At 41.1% G+C, this 17331-nt stretch overlaps 1 long non-coding RNA gene across 10 annotated transcripts in view; it reads left to right on the top strand.

The window, feature by feature from the left end:
• LOC142837716 (uncharacterized) overlaps positions 1-17092 on the top strand; it is a 195959-nt gene extending 178867 nt beyond the window's left edge. For 7 of the 10 annotated variants that reach the window (XR_012908322.1, XR_012908323.1, XR_012908321.1 and 4 more), the window contains 2 exons: positions 10049-10239; positions 11368-17092. This is a non-coding gene — a long non-coding RNA (uncharacterized LOC142837716). The remainder of the gene's footprint in view (positions 1-10048; positions 10240-11367) is intronic. The other 3 variants (XR_012908327.1, XR_012908319.1, XR_012908324.1) reach the window with 3 other exon arrangements.
• The last annotated feature ends 239 nt before the right edge of the window (positions 17093-17331 follow it).

Below are 17331 nucleotides of genomic sequence, written 5' to 3'. Positions count from 1 at the left end.
ACACAGACACACAGAAGCAGGGAGGAATGGTGCCCACTCTCTCACTAGATGCAGGCATGCAGGAGGAACAATGAAAGAATGAGAACTGGAGAGATGGAATTTCTGGAATGTCCAGAAACCACATGGTGGGGATCTAGTGCCCTCTTCTGGTGACAGGGAGTACAGCACAGATTTGGGTTCTTGTGCTCCTGAGACCTACCCCAATTTAATAGTGACATTAACTTATCATACCCTATGTATCACATATAGGCTTGCTTGATATCACACACATACACTGCCTGCGTTTCTGCCTGACCCCTGTGAAAGAGCCTGGTACCTTCAGAAGACAGAAGATGGGGTGTGGGTCTGTCTGTCTGTCTATCTGTCCATCTATTCTTCCATAAAGTATTTATTCCTTTTTTGTTTGTTTTGTGACAGGGTTTCTCTCTAGTTCTCTCTAATTGAGTCAGTCCTGGAACTAGCTCTTGGAGACCAGAACGAGTGCTGGAATTAAAGGCGTGTACCACCATTACCCGGTTAGAAGTCTTTTTAAAAAGTAGGCAATCAGAGCTACAAATTTCCTCATAGGACTGATTTTACTGTGTGCCAGGGTTTGTGTAGGGTTTTGCTTTCATTTTCTTGAGTGAATCCCCCCCCCCGTCTCTCTTATTCTAGAGATCTGTTTTGTCTTCCATGAGCTCTGAGGGGCACTTGGCTTGAGTGTGATCCACACACAGACTTACTATTAAGGAAAGTTCAAGATCAAGATCCTTTCCTAACTCTGTGACCTTGCAACAGAGAAGTTTCAAGGGGTGTGAAGGGTGTGCCTACTGACACTGGAATTCATTTGATCTGCTAGGCAGCAAATGCTATGGATTGTGTATGTGTGTGTCTCTGTTAGTTTAGGTGTCTTTCCAGTCAACGTTGGTGTAATTACCGTGCGTCTGTATATTCAGTGCTGTGATCCTTTCAAATGGTTGTGAAGGGAGCCCTAGCCTAGGAATGACTTCAGTGAGGCGTTATTTTCCTTTCCTAACTCTGTGACCTTGCAACAGAGAAGTTTCAAAGGGTGTGAAGGGTGTGCCTACAGCTCCACTGGCCTTCCTGTACAGCTGTTGCCTTTCCTGTCAACATTCTTGTTGGAGTTGGGAAATTGCTGATTTGAACTCAGCCAATTTCATGGAATAGCCCTGGCTGTCCCGGAACTCATTTTTATAGACCAGGCTGTCCTTTTGGTGACGTTCTATTTTTTTTCTTCCTCTTATTTTTCTATCTGCAGTCAACATTGGTGTAAGGTCTGGGCACCTGTATATTCACTGCTCTGATCCTTCTCTCCTTCCTTCCTTCCTTCCTTCCTTCCTTCCTTCCTTCCTTTCTTCCTTTCTTTCATATGTCTGCCCACTCACGAAAACCCAAAAATTTCTAGCCTCCCAACGCAATTAAAAATAACTAAAATTTTAGTAAACTGGCATTTAAAAAAGGAAGGCAGGCAGGCAGGCCTGGATGGTGGTTGTGAAGGGAGCCCTGGCCTAGTCGTATCCTCTGCCATGACTGTAACTCAGGAGCTCTAAAGGGTCTGAGAAGCTGCTTTCATGCTTCTGCTGCTGGGCATTTATTTATTTATTTATTTATTTATTTATTTATTTATTTGTCTGGCTTATGTGGGAGGGGAAGGGAAAGCCAAAGCCTTGTCCTATGGGCTCCCCGCTCTCAGTAGTGTCTCATAAACTCGAGTGTGAGGGCCCATGTCTGTCATGTCAGCAGCACTCAGAAACTGAAAACACGAGGATCAGGAGATCATCTTCAGCAACTCAGCAAGTGCGAACCATCGTGGTGGGGAAACAGACCCTCTCCAAGAAATGACTAAAGTGACCTGTTTATTTTTTCTGTTCTAAGTGAAAATGTTCACAACACATCACTATGACGATATTATTCCCAGAAATGAAATCCGAGTGGGATTTTTGAAACACTATTTTTATTTCATTATTATTATTGTTTTTTTTTTAAAAAAACTATTCCACGTCTGTTTTAATTTTCTCTGACTCGGTATTTAGTCTGAGAAGTGTGGGCTGAGGGCGTGGGGAGTGGGGTGAAGAAAAAGAACCACAAGCAAGCAAGCAAGCAGTGGCCATGGTGAAAGGAGACCTTAGATGGCAGGGAACTGCCGTTGCCGCCTCCCTCCCTCCCTTCCTCCCTCGGTCCCTCGGTCCCCCTCGGTCCCCCTCAGTCCCCCTCGGTCCCTCCCTCTCACCATGCCCTAATGGTTGCAGAAGCCCCTGGCCCATCTAGTCCTGTCACCGATCTGTCAGACACGCTCTTTGTTTCCCCGCGGCCGAACGAGCGAGCGAGCGATCTATGGCGGTCGGTTGTCGGGTGCCCCCTAGCGGTGGCCTTTTTCCTGCAACGCTCCTCGTCCTCAGTCGTTGACGAGGACGGGGCGAAATGGCTTTTGTGAGGCGGAAAGAGTGATGAGAGTCCCGGCCCGGCAGGCGGGTGTGTCCCGGAGTCGTGCTTGGGGACGGTCTCTGTGTAGGAGGTTGTGCCGGAAGAGTCACCCATGGGTGTGTGCGTTGGGGATGGAACCCAGTGCCGGGACCAGCTGGAGAGGGTGCTGGGAGACTTGAGCGGGTGGACCAGAAGGCTTCAGTCGTTCGCGTACCCCCGCTAGGTGTCAGGTTCCCCCCGGGCCCAGGATCGGTGAAATACCTCGGCTTTAAAAGTTGCTTTTCCCTTGCTTTTTCTCTCTTCTTCTTCCTCTTGCCATAATGGCTCCCTCAATCAATCTATCTCTTTCCTTGCTCTCATCTCTGACCTTCCTCCATCTCAATGATCCCATTTCCTCAAGCTTTTTTTGATGTGTTCTTTATTCAGTTTGATGCATTTTGTTAATTATGTTTGCATCTTTGTTCATAAGTGAGAGTAGTTTGTAATTCTCTTTCTTTGTTCTAATATTGTGGAGTCAGGCTTTTGTAGTATGATCTAAGGATTCTCTGGATATCCTTGATGTCTGTTGTCATTTATCCCTTTTCATTTCTGACTGTGTTAATTTGGATTTTCTATCTCTGCTTTTTTATTAGTTTGCATAAGAGTTTGGATAAGTGTTTCTCCGCTTTCTTTATGTGCCATGAACTTTCTTCTTAGCACTGAATTCATAGTGTCCCATAGGTTTGTGTACTTTGTGGCTTCATTTTTGTTTAATTTTAGGAAGTCTTTAATTTCTTTCTTATTTCTTTTTTGACCCAGGGGTGGTTCAATAGTTTACTTTTCAATTTCCATGAATTTGTATGATTTCTCGTAGTATTGTTGTTAATTTCTAACTTTAAACCTGGTGATCCAATAAGACACATAGGGTTACTCCAATTTTTTCATATCTGCAGATGTTTGATTTGCTATGGAGTATGTGGTCATTCTTAGAGAAGGTTCTGAGGTGCTGAGAAGAAGGTATAATTTTGCGTTTAGGTGAAATGTTCTGTACATGTCTGTTAATTCCTTTTCATCTATGCCATCTGTTAGTTTCCTCATTTCTCTGTGAATTTTTTGTCTGGTAGACTAACATTGTGGTTAGTGGAATGTAGAAGTCTCCACTAGCAGTGTGCGGATTTTGATGTATGTTTTAAGCTTTAGTAATGTTTCTTTCTTTCTTTTTTTTTGGTTTTTCGAGACAGGGTTTCTCTGTGGTTTTGGAGCCTGTCCTGGAACTAGCTCTTGTAGACCAGGCTGGTCTCGAATTCACAGAGATCTGCCTGCCTCTGCCTCCCGAGTGCTAGGATTAAAGGTGTGCGCCACCACCACCCGGCTAGTAATGTTTCTTTTACATATGTGAGTGCTCTTGTATTAGGGGCATAAATGTTAAGGATTGAGACTTCAGTTTGATAGATTTATCTTGTTATGAGTATAAACTGTCTTTTTTCATCTCTTCTTATTTATTTCATTTTGAAATCTAATGTTAGATATTAGGATAGCTACACCTTTTTTTTTAGGTGCAATTAATCGGAAAACCTTTTCCTAATCCTTTACTCTGAGGAAATGTCTGTCTTTGAGGTTGAGGTGTGTTTCTTGTATACAGCAGAAAGCTGGCTCTTGTTTTCCTATCCATTTTCTTAGCCTGGGTCCTTTTATAGGTGAGTTGGGACCATTGATATTAAGTGCTATTAATGTCCAGTGGTTGTTAATACCTGTTCTGTTTCATTGAGAGTGGTTGTGTGTTTCCCTTCCTTTGGTTTTGCTGATGTGAGGCTATCTGTTGCTTGATTATTTTGTGTGTGAAGTGAGCTTCCTTGGGTTGGGGTTTTCCTTCTAGTACTTTCTGTAATGCTGGGTTTGTGATATATATTGTGCAAATCTGGTTTTGTCATGGATTATCTTGTTTCCTCCATCGATGGTGATGGAAATGTTTGCTGGGTATAGATATCTGTGCTTGCATCTGTGGTCTCTTAGTGTCTGCAGCATATCTGACCAGGGCCTTCTTGCTTTCTTGGTTTCCATTGAGAAGTCAGGTGTCATTCTGATAGGTCTACCTTTATATGTTACTTGACCTTTTCCCTTTGCTGCTCATAATATTCTGTCTTTAGTCTATATGTTTTGTGTTTTAATTATTATATGGTGAGTGGACTTTATTTTTATCCAGTCTATCTTGTGTTCTGTAAGCTTCTTCGATCTTTGTAGGGCTATCTTTCCTTAAGTTTGTATCATTTTGTTTAATGTGTTTTCTTTGAGCTGGAGTTCTCCTTCTATCCCTATCATTCTTAGGTTTTGAGTTTTGATGTTTTCCCAGATTTCCTGGATGTTTTGTGTTAAGTATTTGTTAGATTTAATGTTTTCTTTGGCTGATGAATTTATTTCATATAGCTATGTTCAACTCCTGAGATTCTCTCTTCCATCTTTTCTATTCTGTTGATGCAATTCTTACAGTGGCTGTCTGAGTCTCTGGGAACTGTTCTTGGTCTGCTCTGTGTCTCATGCTCTCTTGCTCTGTTCTCCTGGGTTGCTCTCACAGCTTGTGCTTTAGAGTTCTGCTCTTCCAGAGGTCCTGAGTTCAATTCCCAGCAAACACATGGTGGCTCACAACCATCTGAAAAGAGATCTGGCGCCCTCCTATGGCATGTTAGTATAAACGGAGGCAGAAAGTTGTATACATAATAAATTAATCTTTAAAAAAAATAAAGAGGGAAACTGACAATAAAATACTTTAAAAGAAGGTTGACCATTTAACTTCTGAACAGGTTGTTAGTGGTAGTTAAGATGATTATAGTGATTAAGAATGTTAATAGGTATTTGATAAACCGATCTAGGTTTGGGTCTGAGTGTATATATCATATAGAAAATTCTATAATCGATCTAGGTTTGGGTCTGAGTGTATATGTCATATAGAAAATTCTATAATTGATCATGTGACGAATAGGGCTACAGGTAAGAAAATGATTGAGAAAAGGTCAAATTTTAGGCTTAGTGAGAGTTTAACAGCTCTTGCATGCTTTCTGGGTAAATAAGGATATTTATATCCTATCTTCAGATTCACAGTCTGGTATTTTTTAAACTATATTAATACAGTGTGGAGCCCATAATTAGCTTAGGGTTAATAGTAAGTAGGACGAGAGGTAAAATATGGATAGCTATGAGTGTCGATTCTCGTGTGTGTGAAGGTTGTAAGTTATTTATATGGTTGGTTAGTTTACCCCGTTGTGTGGTGACAATTATGTAGATCGAGTAAAGGGAGGTAACAGGGATGTTTGTTCCTAGTAGAATAATGGATGGATTTGATCAAGAGAATAAGGAGATTGTAATTATTAGTTCTCCAATTCAATTGATTGTTGGTGGTAGGGCAAGATTAGCTAAGCTTGCTATGATTCATCATGTGGCCATTAGAGGGAATCCTATTTGTAGACCTCGGGCGATGATTATTGTTGGACTATGGATGCGTTCCTAGTTTGTGTTTGCTAGACAGAACAATAGGGAGGATGTTAAACCATGGGCAATTATTAATGCTGTAGCTCCCATAAAACTTCATGGGGTTTGGATTATGATGGCGGCCATGACTAGGGCCATATGGCTGACTGAAGAATAAGGGATGAGCGATTTTAGGTCCATTTGTCGGAGGCAGATGGAGCTGGTTATAATTATTCCTCATAGTGACAATAGGATAAAAGGACAGGCTATATATCTAGTTACTGGGTCTAGAATTGTAGAGATTCGTATGCCATATCCCCCTAGCTTTAGTAGAATTGCTGCGAGGATCATAGATCCTGCAATGGGGGCCTCGACATGGGCTTTAGGGAGTCCTAGGTGGACTCCATATAGGGGTAGTTTAACTATAATTATATAATTATATAATAATACAAGCTAGTCATAGGATGATATTAGACCATGTTTGGTTGATTGGTGAGGAGTTTTTTAGTGTTATTAGGGTAAGGTTTAATGTTCCTGTTGAGTTTTGAATGCAGATTAAGGCAATTACTAGGGTGATGGATCCTACTAAGGTGTAAAATAAGAAGTAAATCCCTGCGTTAAGTCGTTCTGTTTGGTTCCCTCATCGTGTCATAATAATAAGGGTTGGAATGAGGGTGGCTTCAAATGGGACATAGAATATGATGAGTTCATTGGCAGAGAATGTCATGATAAGTAGAGTTTGGAGGTACACTAGTAGGGAAATGTTTAGTTTTTTGATATGATTTTAGCTGGCCAGGAGTATTCGTGGAAGTTGTTAGGACTAGAAGTGGGACAGATAAGGGGTCTGCGGAGAATATGGTAGAGAAGCTCAGGCTGTTTTCGTTGTTTTGTCATAAAAGGTTAATAGAGACAAGGTTAATTAGAAGGCTATAGGTTGTCACCATTGATCCATACTTTTTTGTCACTTGAAAGTCAGGTTAGGGGTAATAGTATGAATGATAGGAAAATAATTTTTAGCATTGTAGAAGGTTTAGGTTATGTACGAAATCAGAGCCATAGGTGTTTGAAATTTTTGCTAATAGGGCTAGCCCTACAGCTGCCTCACAGGCAGCAAATACTAAGATAAGATAACGATGGGGATTGGGAATATAATTATGGAGTGTGTGTTTAAGGGTGTGATAAATAAGGATAATATTATACCTTCTAGGCAGAGGAGGGTAGATAGTAGGTGCAATTGGAATATAAGGGTTCCTAGGAAAGAAAAAGTAAAGGACAGGGTAATGTTAAGTACGGCAGGTGTCATTTTTGGTAATTATGATATCATCATAATCTAATGAGTCGATATCATTAATGTCAATGAAACTAATTACCAGTTATTCTGTTCATTCTAAGCCTTTTTGTGTCCACTCATAAGCTAGGCCGAGGGCTAGGATTGTGATGAGGATAAATGCGATGATTGTTGGTATGTTTCTGTTGGGGAATTGTATCGCTCAGGGTAATGGAAGGAGTTAATGCGATTTCAAGATCGAAGAGTAGGAAGGTGATCGCTACTAGAAAGAATTTCATTGAGAAGGGTAGTCGAGCTGAGCTTATAGGGTCAAATCCGCATTCCTATGGGTTGGCTTTTTCAGTATAGATGTTAAAGTGAGTAAGTCAGAAGGCTACGGGAATCAGGGTTATGGCTAGGGTGATGTTTACTAGTAAGATAAGTATTATGTTAATTACTTTCTTTTAGGTTGCACTAGAACTAACTGATTGAAGTCAGATGTACTGATTATACTAAGAAAGTATGATCCTCATCAATAATCAGATACATATAGGAATAATCATGCTACGTCTACGAAGTGTCAATATCTTGCTGCTGCTTCGAAGCCAGAGTGGTGTTTAGATGTGAAGTGGTATTTTAATTGTCGTGGGAGACAAATAATTAGGAAGGTGGAGCCAATGATGATGTGGAGGCCATGGAATCCGGTTGCCGTGAAGAATGTGGATCCGTAAATTCCATCTGACATAGAGAATGGTGTTTCGAAATATTCTGAGGCTTGTAGAATGGTGACATAGACTCCCAGTATGATTGTGATAAAATAGGGCTTGGTGTGTGTTATTTCGTTTGCCTTCTATTAGGCTGTGGTGGGCTCATGTGATAGATACTCCTGATGCTCGTAAGACTGATGTGTTTAGGAGTGGAACTTCTAGAGAGTTAAGGGGTGTAATTCCTGTTGGTGGCCAGCAGCCCCCGAGGTCATGGGTTGGGGCTAGGCTTGAGTGATGGAATGCTCAGGAGAAACCTGCAAAGAGAAACACTTCCGGAGATGATAAATAGGATTGTTCCATAGCGTAGGCCTTTTTGTACAATAGGTGTGTGATGTCCTTGATAAGTGCCTCCTCGGATTACATCACGTCATCACTGATATATAGTGAGTGAATTACCTAGGAGTCCTAGTGATAGAAGGATAGCTGAACTGTAGTGGAATCATATAACTAAACCTGAGGTTAGCAGTAGGGCAGAGAAGGGCTTGGGTTTACTATATGGAAAGGATGAGTTTGGTGGGTCATTAGGTGTTATCATGTAGGTAGAGGCTTACTAGTAAGGCAAATACGTAAGCTTGAATTAGGGCTACGGCAAACTCTAGGATAGTAAGAAGGGCTAAAATGATGAATGTGATTGTAGCTGTTGGTGGGCTAATGCTGTGAGAACTACTGTAGCACCATTGATTAAGTGAATTAATAAGTGACCTGCGGTGATGTTAGCTAGGGCTATGGGTTAGATGAATAAGCTGGTGGTTTCAATAATGATTAATATAGGAATGAGGGAGATAGTGGTACCCTGGGGTAGGAAGTGGGCTAACGAGGCTTTCGGTTTATGGCGGAAGCTGAGGATTACGGCTCCATCTCATATTGGGATTGCTATTCCTAAATTTGTTGATAATTGTGTTGTTGGGGTGAATGTGTGTGGTAAGAGTCCTAGAAGGTTAGTTGAGCCAATAAATATAATTAAGGATACTAGTAGGAGTGATCGTGTGCGTCCTTTGGGTGAGTGGATTAGCATTATTTAATAATGAGTTTGAGTAATTGTTGAAATGAGTGGAAGCGGTTTGAGACCAGTCTTTTGGAAGAAGTTATAAAGTATTGATGGGAGTATAATAAGTACGACAATTATTGTAGGGGTAATGAAAAAGGCGAATAAATTTTCATTCATTTTGATTCTCAGGGGTTGTTTTTTTTTAACATTTATTTATTTATTTATTATGCACACAATATTCTGCCTGTGTGTATGTATGCCTGCAGGCCAGAAGAGGGCACCAGACCCCATTACTGATGGTTGTGAGCCACCATGTGGGTGCCGGAACTCGAACTCAGGACCTTTGGAAGAGCAGGCAATGCTCTTAACCTCTGAGCCATCTCTCCAGCCCTTTATTTATTTATTTATTTATTTATTTATTTGCTTGCTTTTATAAGTCTAATTGACTTGACTTGATGGAGTTTGTGGGACATTGTGAAGTGAGATTTTTAGCTGTATACGAATGAACAGTGTGATTGTCGTTGACAGGACCGTAATAAATCATGTGGATGTATCCAGTTGTGGCATTCACTATGGAGACTAACTATCTCTAACTTTAACTTAAAAGGTGAACGCTCTAAGCTTCGTAATGTAATTAGATTATTGATAAAGATCAATCTTCAATATCATTTGTGGCCCATTGTTTTTACTGTGAGGGCTAGGTTGTTAATTTCATCTATTATGTACAAGATTTGTAAGGAAGGCAGGGCAATTAGAATCAGGATTATGGCGGGTAAGAGGGTTCAGATCGTCTCTACTTCTTGGGTGTCATACTGGTAGTTTCAATGCACAGGTCTAAAGACAGCCATTTACTGAGGCATATTGCTCCCCGAGATGATGGGAATTTAGGACAGAAGAGAAAAGGAGCTGTATGAAGTTTCACTTTATCCATTATAAAGGTATTATAAAACTTCCACTCCACATCAAGAGCCCCAGTGGATACTGTGGAGAACCTACTCTATAGTTAGTTCTGTTGTCTTTATGAGATTACTTATATCTAGTACTAAAAACACCATTCTAAGTGTCTGGTCATGAAAATTTATTAATTCTTCTACAATAGGTGAAGAAGCATCTTTTTAAAAATATTTATTTATTTATTTTATTTATTTATTATGTATAAAGTATTCTGTCTGTGTGTATGTCTGCACTCCAGAAGCGGGCACCAGACCTCATTACAGATGGTTTGTGAGCCACCATGGGGTTGCCGGGAATTGAACTCAGGACCTTTGGAAGAGCAGGCAATGCTCTTAACCTCTGAGCCATCTCTTCAGCCCCAATGAGGAGGAAGCATCTTGTAAGCCAAGTTGGAATGGGTAAGCCATATAAGATAGATAGAGTTTAGTCTATAATTTAACTTTGACAAAGTTATGTAATTTATTTACTAATATTTCATTGAGAAAGACATAGAGGCTATGGTGCTGGCTTGAAACCAGTTTTAGGGGGTTCGAATCCTTCCTTTCTTATTTTACCTTAATGAATGTTGGCTCTTATTGTGGCCAATGTAAAGTAAGCTCGTGTGTCTACGTCAGGTCCTACTGTGAACAATAAATCCTAGGAATCCCATAGATATTATAGCTCAGACTATTCCTATGTATCCGAATGGTTCTTTTTTGCCTGAGTAGTAGGTTACGATATGGGAGATGATGCCAAAGCCAGGGAGAATAAGAATATGTACCTCTGGGTGGCCAAAGAATCAGAACAGGGGTTGATAGAGGATGGGGTCGCCCCCTCCATCTTGGTCGCAGAGAGTGGTATTTAGATTACGGTCTGTAAGAAGTATTGTAATTCCTGCGGCTAGAATAGGGAGGGAAAGGAGTAGAAGGACAGCAGTGATTAGGACGGATCAGATGAATAAGGATCAAACTGGTTCAAACTGGATAAAACCAGTGTAGACGCGTTAAAAACGGGATCAAACTGGATCAGACCTGTTCAAACTGTTTCAAACTGGATCAAACCAGTGTAGACCGCTTATTGTGTCATAGCTGGTGGTTTCATATTGATGATTGTGTAGTAATGAAGTTAATTGCCCCAAGAATTGAGGGCATGTCAGGAGCCAATTTCCTCCTAAAATCATTACATGAACCATCACCCTGGGGAGTCTGCAGAGAACCCCACACCCCTAATTGTGTTAGGAATCAAAGCCTACCCCACACCCAAATTGGCTGTTAATGAGAGCTGTTAGCGGAACCCATCCCACATTCCAAACTATCTGGAGAACTAGGTGTGTCATCTCCTAGTTGCGACTTCTTGGCCTACAGTGACCTGACCAAAGGTAACCTGGCTACGTGATCAACGAGAACCACGTGACCAACGTGAACCATGCGGCAAGAGCCCAGACCCCTGTGCCCATCCCCCAACTCTTTACTCTATATAAGTTGTCCCCCATCTCTAATAAACGGAGGCTCTGACAAACTTTGCATGGCCTTCTTCCTGTCTCCTAGCCCATATCTTCCAGGTAGTGCCTCTCCGTGACCCTGGAATAACTGAACTGCCAGGTGGGCTACTAACCCTAGACTAAGTAGCCCGCCAAGGCAATCAACAGTGGCGCCCGAACCAGTGATGCGGAGCACGGTCAACTATCGGATGACAATGCGCAGTCCCGGGAAAACAGAAGGTTCTGCGGCTGTAGAACTCAGACAGATCTGCAGGACAAGGTAGGCGCAGGCTCACCGTCGTCCAAAAAGATATGGGACTTTCAAGGGAAGAGAAATTCATACAGGAATTTAATCAATCACTCAGGGAGAGAGGAGTAAGAGTCAAAAACAGAGAGTTTTGCTTTATGTGTTTGCTTGTGGACTCAAAAGGGAGTCCCTCGAGATGCGAGAAGTTAGGGTACAATCCACACAGCTATGCCTGCCAAGCAGGCTGGCTGCTAGGGCTAGAGAGCCTATGTCTTTAACCCCCTGCCATATGGAGCAAAAGCTGACAGGCAGGTTTGCTATAAAGGAATCTAGACTCAAAAAGCTGCAGCTTCATTTAGGACAGTAAATATGCTTCTTTTCCATTTTAAAAATCTTGCTTCTTGGTCAAAAATCTTTAGTTTGTAGGTGTATAAGTTTATATCTAAGGTAGATTAATTTCAGCACTGTGTTTCTGTAGGAAAGTTTTAAAATCAAAGATTGTGATATATTCAGAGGATTTTTAGAATTGTTTAGGCTATCCTGAGTTTTTATTTCTTTCGTATAAGGTTGGAGATTGTTCTTTTGAGTTATATATTGTTCTTTCGAGTTCTGTAAAAAGTTTTGCTATAATTTTAATGAACTTTTACATTAAATCTGTGAGTTCTGTGAGGAATGTTGCTATAATTTTTAATGGACATTTACACTGAATCTGTAAACTGCTTTCAGTGAAATTGTCATTTTTGCTGTGTTTCTTCTGCTTCCGCAAGAAAGTAGGGGATCTTTCAAGATTTAAAGTTCTTATCCTACAAGTTTTTCCATTTGTACGGCCCACTCTTGGGTGGGAGTTGTATTGTTTCAGCTTGAGGTCCTTTCCTGCTGCCAGGTGTGGCTTCAAGGTGATCTGCTGAGACTCAGGCCTCTTAATTAACTTTATCAAGGGCCAGAGTTATACTCTAACAAATGATAATGGTTAAAAATAAAAAACATTTCCGCCTTCACAGGCAGAGATGATGGGACCCAAAACTTCTGTCCTGCTTGCTTGGAATTACTCCAAGATATTTTGTGGTATTCATGAATATTAAAAAGGATGATGTCTCATTTATCCTAGATGTAAAAGAGGTACATCTGGGTTATTTTCAGATTCTAGGCTATGATAAAATGGTTCTGCTATGGGCATGGCTGAGCACGTGTCCTTGTGGTTTGGTCAAACATCTTTGTATTTAGGCCCAAAAGGGGTATTGCTAAGTTTTGAGGTAGATATTTGCCTAATTTTAAAAAATAGACAAAATGAGGGTCCCTCAATGCTGGGGAGACTCTCACTTGGGTCTCTGGATGGCAAGGGCCCGGAGACCATCCTTGCTGAGGTCGCACACGTGGCCTTGGTTGGTGGGGGAGGAGTTCAACCCCCAGTGACCAGGAGAAAGAATTTTTTGAGGAAAGGGGCCACACCCCAGTGGTCCGGGAGGGTCATAAATTCCAAAAATCCTGTGGTGGTTGCAGGAGGACAGCTCTCCTGCCTCGGGACCACTCCCAAGGTTGTAATCCCCTAGTTCCTAAAACAGTACTGTGATAATTGCAGCTGGAAAACCTGTTTTTCGAGGTCGAGGCTTTGTCTTCAGCTGGTTCCTGGTGCAGGGTCGCTGAAGTGGCTAGCCCTGGATTTTTGGTTCTTCTCTTCCTGCTGGGAGAGTCTGGTTTATCCAGGATTTTCAATACTAGGTATGATCCAAAAGTGGCTGTGCCAGTATGCACTTCCAGCACCAGTTTACACTTCCAGCAATAAAAGTTTTTTCTTTACCCACATTTTCTCAAGCATAAATTGTTAATAATAATTTTTAATCTTGGTCATTTCTACAAGGATAAGATAAAATCTCGGAGTTTTGGTTTGCATTTCTCTGAGGGCTAAAGGTTGTTATGTTTGAGCATTTTTAAGTGTCTCAGTCATTTTTAAGTTCGTCTGAGAGTTTTCAGTTTAGGTCTATAACAAATATTTTTTGGGATTAAAATTTTTAATAACTAATTTCCTGAGTTCTTCATATATTTTTGGAATGGATTTATGATAAGTAAAGATCTTTTCCCACTATATAGTCTTGTTATACAAAAGTTTCTCAGTTCAGGAGATTTATGGTTTCTCCAAATGTTTATGCCACTGAGGCTGTGTTTGAGATGTGGCAAAGTGTGCTTCAAAAATTTTTCTCTGTGAGGTTCAACATAATTTTTATATGCTGAGGCCTTTGGCTCATTTAAACTTAAGTTTTGTACGTGGAGATGGATGTAGATCTATTTTCATTCTTCTACATGTTGGTGTCTAATGAGGCCAGCATTATTAGTCAAAAAATGCTTCATTTTTCCATTTTCCTATCTGCAAGGCAGACTTAAAACTTGAGAGGAGGATATCTTATAAACTTTTAATTAGATATACAATGGTTAAAGCCCTAGTTATAATATTCTTATGAAAGACCTTGAGCCGCTAGGTAAAATTCTTACAAAAAACAATTTCCAATAAAAAGCTTAAACAAGCTGCCTAACAGGTATTCAAGCAGGTAAAATATAAATCAACAGGTAAAGTATACAATAATCAACAGATACAGTATATTAATTATAATTCACCTATGACAAATGTGTATATTAAATGTAAAACTTATTCTACAACAGTTTTATAAAAAATGCTGTTTATGGCTAAACCTTCTCAGTTTTGCCAGTTAAGATATTAAACTCTTAATTTAAAACAGTAGCCTGTCTGATACAAAAGGGCAGGATAAAAGCTGAAAAATTGTTTGACAAAATATTGACTATAATCAATGTTTCTTATACTAAATAATAGATTCATTGATAATTTTAAGACTGATTCCTGGACAATTATGTTTGCTCAATTCAAAGGCAAAAACAATAATCTTTTCCCAGATCATTGCTACAATTCACACAACTGTATTTTGCTAATGTTATAGCAAAAAAATCCCTTAAAGGATTTTATGCTAAATTTTACAAATGGCTTTTCCAATGGAAGAGCTGCATATATGGCTAATAAAAAAGAAATTGTGGAGCGTAACAAGGCTCCTTGAAAGCAACTCATAAAAGGTTGCAAGCAGATCCTAACGCAAACGGATCTGGCGTGATAACACCAAGCTGACCTTTGCTAAGGCAAGGTGGAAAAGCCCTTGCAATGCATTATGAAAAACCCCGACCTATATATATTTGGGGTCGAGGATATGTTTATGCTTTTTTCACAGAAAGAAAATGAAAGCTGGATCTGATGTCCCCCAAGGAGAGGAGTGCCTGATAACAGAACCTGCTACCCCACTCTGCAGGGTGTCAATTCTGCCCCTAGAGAGTCCAGGGAGACCCGCCTGAGATAAGTGCCAGGATGTGCTTCAGATAGCTGAATCCAGCTCACCTCACTCAGGAATCCCACCTGCCCTAAAGCACAAATGCTGAGCTGCTTCTGATGCGGACTAAACATCAGACAGTTTTAATCTTTGGGACACAGAACTCATTTTAATTAAAATATTAACCTCTCTTCACTTAAGAAGGGGGAAGATTAGGGTTCCTGTCACTGTTGTTCAGAGACTGGAACTGGTGGTATTTGATAACAACAATGTATATCATTGTGCTCTTACTGTAATTGATCTAATGATACTTATAACTGCTTATAGATGTTGGGAAAAGTTTGACACACGCTGTAAAATGTTTGGGTTTAATGCATATGTTAAAAAATTTAGATTTAGATCCCTTTTACACTGCCCTAATTGTTGGCAGGCAGCACTCATAATCTTATTCATTTAGGAAGGAGGATACCTAAGGCCAGATTAAAAGGTGAATACTGGGTTTGGAAAATGCCCTTTCTTCTTGTCTGGAAGATGGAGTTATTGGTGCCCAAAATTATATCATTATATTTTGTTTGAGGAGCTACTCACAGTCTTTTCATTAATGATAGACACAGGGGCCCAATGACGGGAGTTAGTGTGGACCCTCACCTGAACACCATACAGAGGCTGTACTGGCCGGCTCAACAATGGCATGGTGCCAGGCACGAGGAGTGCCCTCCACATGGCCTAAGACAGGGTCGACCTGTGATCTGTTTATTTTAAATCTCGCTAGATACCTTTCATTTGAGGAGCTCCAAGGACGGGTGACTTGTGGCAGGAAATCCCCCAACCTAAGACAGGATACTGGGAATCCTAGGATGGGTAAGGGGGATAAAGATCTGGTCCCCACTCGACCTAAGAATCATAAGGCACCCCTCTGTTCCCAGGAGAGGTAAATTGCTTCACCATTCGAGAGGAGGGTCTCTCCTTGTCCCAGTCCCTTCCCCTTTAGATCTGACACCTTGGTTGGACTCTGACCTGATGCCCTTCACTTAATAGCTGCCTGTCTTTATAAAAGGAAGGGGGATCTGTCAGGAGCCAATTTCCTCCTAAAATCATTACAGGAACCATCACCCTGGGGAGTCTGCAGAGAACCCCACACCCCTAATTGTGTTAGGAATCAAAGCCTACCCCACACCCAAATTGGCTGTTAATGAGAGCTATCTGTTAGCGGAACCCATCCCACATTCCAAACTATCTGGAGAACTAGGTGTGTCATCTCCTAGTTGCGACTTCTTGGCCTACAGTGACCTGACTGAAGGTAACCTGGCTACGTGATCAACGAGAACCACGTGACCAACGTGAACCACGTGGCAAGAGCCCAGACCCCTGTGCCCATCCCCCAACTCTTTACTCTATATAAGTTGTCCCCCATCTCTAATAAACGGAGGCTCTGACAAACTTTGCATGGCCTTCTTCCTGTCTCCTAGCCCATATCTTCCAGGTAGTGCCTCTCCGTGACCCTGGAATAACTGAACTGCCAGGCGGGCTACTAACCCTAGACTAAGTAGCCCGCCAAGGCAATCAACAAGGGCACACGTGCTATTTGTAGTGAAAAAAATGGTTAGGTCAACTGATGCCCCAGCATGTGCTAATGGAATGTAAAAACAGTTCAGCCTGTTCCTGCCCTGGCTTCTACTATTGCTGATGCCAGTAAAAGGAGAAACGATGGGGGTAAAAGTCAGAAACTTATATCGTTTATTCGTGGGCATGCTATATCTGGGGATCCGATTGAACGTGGGACAAGTCAGTTGCCGAAGCCACCGATTGTCATTGGCATAACTATGAAGGAAATTATTACGAATGCGTGGGCTGTGACAATTACGTTATAGATTTGGTCATCGCCTAATAGGGCGACTGGTAGAGAATAATCAGCGGTTCATGAACATAGGTAAAATGGCTGAGTAAAGCATTAGACTGTAAATCTAAGCACAGAGGAGAAAGCCTCTTTTGACCAGGCCTTAAGGTGATAATCACATCGAATTGCAAATTTCGAAGGTGTAGAGCAATGACTCTACTGAGGCTTCTCCGGCCCCCTTTCTGATAGGCGGGAGAAGTAGATTGAAGCCATATTAGGGTGTTAATTAGCTGTTAATTAAAAGTTTGTAGGTTTGAGTCCTTTCTATCTAGTAGAGGATTTAGCTTAATTAAAGCAATTGATTTGCACTCATTAGATGTAAGATGTAGTCTTGCAGTCCTTATCAGAAGTTAAACTTTGTGGGTTTGCTTAGGGCTTTGAAGGCTCTTGGACTAACTATCCTAAACTTCTGCTATAGAAGTAAGGGAGATAGGGGAAGTATTAGTGTGCTAATGACGATTATTGGTGATAACATGTTGTTGCTTTTTGTATGGTTTTGGTGAATGTATATTTTGGAGTTGTTATTGCTTGGGAAGGTGGTTAGTGAGGTTGAATAAATTA

This window comes from Microtus pennsylvanicus, chromosome 18 (genome assembly GCF_037038515.1).
Source record: "Microtus pennsylvanicus isolate mMicPen1 chromosome 18, mMicPen1.hap1, whole genome shotgun sequence".
Taxonomy (NCBI): Eukaryota; Metazoa; Chordata; class Mammalia; order Rodentia; family Cricetidae; genus Microtus; species Microtus pennsylvanicus.
This window is presented reverse-complemented; position numbering and strand designations above follow the sequence as displayed.